Here is a 7,500-nt window from a genome sequence, read left to right on the forward strand (position 1 = left end):
GCATATTGGGGGTGGTATGCACAATGATTTTTCAGAGAAATCCCAAAATAATGGCTAAGTTGTTGTTTAGTTTGATTTACAAAGTGTGTGCCATTGTCACTATAAATCTTTTCCGGTATGCCAAATCTAGGAATAATTTCTTTAACGAGGACTTTTGCAACAGTAGCTGCATCTGGATTTTTAGTTGGAAAAGCTTCCACCCATTTGGAAAACATATCTATAATGACAAGGCAGTGCTTCTTATTTTTGCATTTGTTCAGTTCTATAAAATCCATACAAATAGTATGGAATGGATACGGTGTTATAGGGAAACTCCCTTGCTTAGGTTTCAGTGCCCCTTGTGCATGATGCTTGTTACAAACATGGCATGCTGCACAAAATTTTTTGTGTAGTTTGTAAATCCATACGTCGTAAACACTCGATTCACTAACTGTACCATCCCCCCTGTTGAGACATGGCACTGCCCATGGCTCAACAAAGCTGCATATCTAAACAAGTTAGATGGTAAAATCGGTTTGTTTTCTTTGGAGATGTACAGTCCCTTCTCAAGGATTGCTCCTCGTTTTATCCACTTCTGTTTTTCTACATTTGTAGTAAGTGTCTGCATTGTTTTTAACATTTCTAAGTCTAAAATCTCAGATGGTTATAATTCCTCACTTAAAAGAAAAACTTCTTAAGCTGAAGCTGCTTGTTTTGCAGCTGCATCAGCCCTTGCATTACCTTTTGAAATTCTATCCTGTTGCTTGGTATGAACTATGCATTTGCAAATAGCTACTTTCTGAGGTAAGTGAATAGAGTCTAATAAGTCTAAAATAAATTGCGCATGGTTAATTGGTTTACCAGTAGATGTTATCATCCCTCTATTTTTCCACTGCTGCACAAAAACATGTACAGTAGAAAAAGCATACTGACTGTCAGTAAAAATGTTTACTTTCTTACCTTTTGCTAAGGTACATGCCTTGTCAAGGCAATCAATTCTGCTGCTTGTGCAGATAAGTTGTGTGGTAAAGACTTTGCTTCTAAAATCTCGGTATCAGAAACTACTGCATACCCCACTAGATTCTGTCCTGTAGGACCCCTCCTGTACGAGCCGTCCACATAGTATGTCACCTCGGCATTATCCAAGGGAACATCTGTAAGGTCTTTTCTAGGTAGTGTCTTTTGCTCAATCTCCTGCAGGCAGCAGTGTGGTTTGCCATCTGCAGGGGTTGGGAGCAAGGTTGACGGATTCAAAGTTGCGCATCGTTCAATTGTCATATGAGGTTGGCTCAACAGTATAGTCACACAGGAAAGATGTCTAGCAGGAGAAAGATATGCTACTTTTTCTTGCAGTAAAATAATCGTGACTTCATGAGGCACTCACAATGTGAGAGGGTGTAACAATACTACTGAGGCTGAAGCCTGCACTGCCATTTCAGCTGCGACTACTGCTTGTACACAGTGGGGCAAGGATCGCGCCACTGGGTCTAGCTGTGATGAATAGTAAGCTATGGGGCGTTGTTTGTCCCCATGCTGTTGTGTTAACACTGATGTCATATAACCTTGCTTACAGTCTACAGTTTGGAAAAATCGCTTATGATAGTTTGGTAATCCTAAAACTAAGGAAGAAGCTATCAGTTGTTTCAGTTTGCAGAAAGCTGATTCTGCTTCTGGTGTCCACTGTAATAAATCTTGTGCTGCCATCGGTTTTATGAAAATCAAGTTAGTCAGCGGAGCAGATTCCAAAGCATAGTTTGGAATCCAACTCCGACAAAAGTTAGTAGTACCCAGGAAGGACATCATTTCCTTCTTGGTAGTTGGTTTAGGTGCTTGTAATATTGCTGTTTTTCTGTCCTCATCTAATATTCTGCCTTCTTTGGATATTACATATCCCAGGTATTTGACCTGTTTTTTCCAAAGTTGCAGTTTGTTTTTGTTTACCTTGTGTCCTTGAGTGGCTAAAAATTGTAATAATGCTATGGTATCCTCTCTGCATTCTTGCTGGCTGGGGGCTGCCAGCAGAATGTCGTCTACATAAAGTAAAATCTGACTACCTTTCGGTGGGATAAATCCCGCCAGGTTACTTGCCATTTCTTGTGCGCATATTGTTGGACTTTCACAATATCCATGTGGTAGTCTTGTATATGTATACCGTTTCCCCTGAAATGTAAATGCAAACTAATGTTGGCTGTCTGGGTGTATCGATATTGAGAAAAATGCATTGCTAATATCTACCACAGAAAAATACTTCTGTTGAGGTTTCAAATCATTCAATAAAGTGTGTGGATCTGGCACCGTAGGTGCCCTGGGTATAACTGCGTCATTTACAGCTTGTAAATCTTGGACCATACGCCATTCTCCGTTTGCTTTCCTAACAGGAAATAAGGGTGTATTACACGGTGAATCAGGAGATTCTATTAAGATTCCTTCCTTAAGTAAGGCTGCTATTATAGGTTTGATTCCTATTTCTGCATCCTTTCTTAAGGGATACTGTCTCTTTTGAGGTCTAAATGCTGATTTTGGCATGATAGTAACTGGTCCTGCTGTACGAATAAGTCCTACATCTGATTTCCCTGTTGACCAGAGAGTCTCTGGTATGTCTCGTAAGGCTTTTTCCTCTTCCTCTAGTAAGAGTGCTACTCAGCTATTCTCACTTGCCTGTGAGTGCACAGCTGGGTGTGTCTGTGTTATCCAATTTAATTTCTGCTTCTGTACTCCTTGTTCAGAGAGTTCTAACTCTGTCTGTTTTTCCCACCTTGTGACTTTTTCTCCTAGGTCTGCCCACTTCAAATTTCTATCTTTAGTTAAACTTACATGTGGTAATCGATTAGATTTGTAAAGTGCTAGGAATTCCTGGGGCAATGAACAGCTTACTACACTGTTTCCTTCTGTGTCCCAGTACAAATTTTGCAATACTAACCTATTAGCATGGTTTCTAAACAGTTCTTGCTCATATTCTTTATCAGGTCCTGGTCTGTTACAGTAATATAGAGTGCAATGCAACAAATGCTGTTTATCAGTGTCAAGGGAGGGGGATTTACTGATGGCTACGTTCATCAGTTCTTCGGTTACTGCCCCTGCACCAGTCGTAACTAAGTCCTGGCTGTACCAATAAAATGTTTCACCCTCCGGTCGCACTACAAAAGTATCCATTTGTCGCTGTGCTTCCATACCCTGCATAGTTGGAACTACAGCTATGCCAAATATCTGCATTAGGTCTCTACCCAAGAGATTCACTGGGCATTTCGCAGAAACAACAATTTTGCTTTTCTGGGTCATCCCTGAAACTGGGTCAGTTACCGCTATGTTGTGGGAGAGTGGCTCCCGATACAGCTGTCCATTAGCTGCTTTCACTAATATGTAGTCCAGTGATTCTGAATTTTCTGGTAGTTTGGAAGGATGTATCAGGGTCCGTGAAGCCCCTGAGTCACACAGGAATTTGACTTCCCTCCCCTCTACCAAAAGTGTAACTTCCGGTTTTGTGTCTGCCAAGTAGAGCTCTAAGCTCAATAATGCTAAGTCCAAAATTTCATTTTCTTCATTATCTATGAATTCATGTACATCCTCAATTTCTTCTGTCACATCCTCTACCCTTTCTATCACATTTGCATTTGTCTTTTCTTGTTTATTCCTATCCAGTGATTCTTGAATGTCATATAGTCATTCCTCACCCTCCTTGTCTTCTGTGGTTACCTTCTTATTTTGCCTGCAATCCCTTGCTAAATGTCCCTTTTTCCCGCATTTGAAAGATTCACCCCTTTTCCTTCTTTCTTCAAAGTCTTCTGATCGCTTATCAGATTGTTTGTTTCCCTGGGTATTTTTCTTACCCTTCTTCCCAGTTTGTACTACAAAGACTTCTGATCCATCTTCTACTGCAAATACTTGAGTTTTCTTTTTCTTTTTGCTATTAAAATGCCTTTCGGCATGTCTTGCATATTCAAGTAATGACTGTAATCTACTTGTGCGATGATCTACCATGTGCTTTGTAATAAAGCTGCTAATGGGCGCAATACTGACTTTTAAAATGCATTTTTTAGCTGTTGCTCATATGGGGAATCATGTGTTTGATCTTCAGGTACCTGCATTCCACAATGGTTATTAAAACATTCTAATAATCTGGCATAATATCTATCAACAGTTTCACCTTCTTGTTGTATGCATTGATTAATGCAAGTCCAATCAGCCCTAGGCTTCCATTTCTCAGAGATTCGGTCTGTCAGACCTTTCACTCTGTTGTCCAGTTCTGCGTTACTATGTGGGAGTGGTCTAAGCTCTGTGTCACGGGGATTCCAGTTGCCACTGATCATGTGCCAATCTGGACCTATGATTTGTCTAACTACTTTCTCTACTTCTTCTCCATTCAAATGATAACTTAACCTCATGCCTTGTAAGTCTTCTAAGAATTTTCTAAAATTAACTTTTGGATGGGGAATTCCCTCTGTGGCTTTCCGGATATCTTCCGGTGTCCACGGTCTATATACTAGAAGAGTTGGATCCTGTCCTGCCTGTCCTGCCTGCGGATTTGGTACTTCTATGAGTGGACATATCTCTTCTTCACTCATAGCTTGTGAATTTTTATTTATTTCATATAATTCAATATCCCCTCTCAAATTGCGTGTTCGAGACCTGGTCTTGATAGGATTTCTGACAAACGGTTTTGATTTTGCAGGAACAGCTGGGTATAGCGGAGGTGGATCAGCTTGTCCAATTGCTTCATATTCTGGTAAGGGAAGCAGAGGGGGCGGAGGAGGGGCTGTTGCTATTACTAAGTTATTATCTTCTTTATCTAAGAACATTGCTTTTGAATTTTTAATCTTTTGTTCCCTGCGGTTTGCTTCCTCAAGCCACCTGTGTGCCTGAGGGACTCCTAATTGTCTTAGCTTCTTTAGCTGACCTTTCGCGTCTGTTTTAAGTTGTCTAACAAGTTTAATAAGTGAAGGTTTATTTAATTACCATCAAATTTGTATTTATCAACCCATTTTGTATAATACTTAACATTATCGGCATGCTGTAATTGCATATATTTCGCGTCTTCGGTTAGGGGCGGGTCTCGGGAACTTTTCGTGCACTGATTTCCCATGTTGTCTTAGCTAAGTCAGAAATTGTTACGTAACCCTTCTTATCACGTGGTACCACGATTTTACACCTTTTCACAGTTTATCTAGAATAACTGCCTACCTATTCTGTTTCCCTGATCTATGACAAGACAGCAATCTTTTTGTACCTGCTCTGCACATGCAAATCTCCCTGACAAAACAATACTGTAACAAGTCCCTGATCTAAAACAGAAAAAAGGTAAATTCCTCCTTACCTGACCCTCCATGAGTTGATCCACCGGAACGTTGACTCGTCCTCCAATCCCAGATCAGAAACAGTGGCTGGCCTCTTTCGAATGACAATTCAGTCGGAGGTCTTTCAAGACAGAAGAGCCGATGTGGCCACTTCTCCGTACGGGTACATGCTACCGGGCCCAATTCTGACCTGAGCCTAGAGTGAGAGGTACTTTCCGGTCCGAAGGACCAAAACTGTCAAAGGAAAAATATACTTTAAAGATGATCAAAACACGGTAGGTTCAGGTTAAGGCACTTTAATCTTGCAGCAAGGAGACAAAAACGTGCTAATACAGAGTTTATCTAACTAGAATCAGGGAATACAGGTATTTTTATACATTTTCTAATAAGACATTGCCTACCAAGCTGACGTAGTGAATCACAAGTTTTGTCATCATTACTTCACAGTCATTGTTTTTACAGTATTCTGCTGGTACCATCAATTTTTGTGAGAAACTTCCTAAGAAAATAACGTGGCCTTGGCTACCACCGGTTAGATATATGCAATGTTACCATTCAAGGTACTATGGCTAATTCGAGAACAAAGCAAGTATAGATTGCAGTTCATTTCTCTAACAGTCCTTTGTCTATGTTATCTCTAAACTTCTGCAGCTGCACATGTTCTCATACTTCGAACAGAGCTGATTGTTTAAAATCATTACATTTACAGAATATTGCATAGTTCATTCATTTTTCCTGACCTAGCAGATAATCACCTGCTTCTCAAGTACATTTCCAAAAGGCATAAACATGAATATTGCTGTGCTAGCAATTACTAGGTCACAGGGCATCTTGCAAGTTTCAGAAAGCAGACTGCAGTTTCAAAAAGCATCTTTTCAGTCTCATATGAAACTCAACTGTATATAAAACAGTGCATATAAAATAGAATGAAAAACGTGTTAACTTATTTAGTTTCTAATTAGCATTAAGCATACACACATTAATACATATTTTTCTGACACACACACATATATATATATATAAACCCACACACTTATACATATACATGTATATATATATATATATATATATATATATATATATATATATATATATATATTTATATATATATATATATATATATTTATATATATATATATATATATATATGTGTGTATATCTATATATATATATATATATATATATATATATATATATATATACATATTATATATATATATATATATATATATATATATATATATATACATACATATACACACACACACATACATATATATATGGGTCTACCTGACACGGTCGACAGGCCATATGATCGACACTCATTTGGTCGACAGTGCATTTGGTCGACAGGCAGATTTGCCCCCCTCCCCAATGTTGTGCGACCCTGGAGTTGATATATATCGTTGGGGGGGTGAAGCTCCCCACATAACATGCTTGTCGACCAAATGAACTGTCGACCAAATGAGTGTCGATCATATGGCCTGTCGACCATGTCAGGTAGACCCCTATATAGATATATATATATATATATATATATATATATATATATATATATATATACACACATATATACATATATATAAATATATATATATATATATATATATATATATATATATATATATATATAAATATATATATATATATATATATATATATATACACACATATATATTTATATATATATAGGTTCATAGGTTCATACTAGGCTATCTGCCCTAGGGCATTTACAAGCCTAGCCAGAGTGTGTTTGGCTTTCGCCACCCATTTTAAAATGAATTTTGCTATGCCCTTTTTCGAGGTTAGTATACTGTGCATCTGTGTAACAGTGAAACAGAAGTGATACCCGGAGTAAATCTACGATCTCCCATCCACTCATCAAGATTCCTCTTGAAGAGAGTCAATGAGGGACTCTGCCTAACCTGGACTGGGATTTTATTCCAGAGTGAAGGGAGCCTCTGGGTTATGAATCTGTCACTCCAGCATGTCCTATTTATTTCAGTGCTGAGGTTCAAGTCTCTAGCGTGGCTTCGACGGGATTTGGATTTTCTGAGGTGCAGCATGTCCATTAATTCCAGGTTGGACATGGCTTTATACGTCAGGCACAGATCGCCTCTGAGCAGGCGGTATGCCACTGAGTAGAGCTGGAGTTTCTTTAACCGGGCAGCATATGGCATCTGTTTGAGCCCTTTGATCCTCTTGGTGAGGTACTTTTGGTGTCTTTCCA

This window comes from Protopterus annectens, chromosome 8.part0 (genome assembly GCF_019279795.1).
Source record: "Protopterus annectens isolate FY-2018-M chromosome 8.part0, PAN1.0, whole genome shotgun sequence".
Lineage (NCBI taxonomy): Eukaryota > Metazoa > Chordata > Ceratodontiformes > Protopteridae > Protopterus > Protopterus annectens.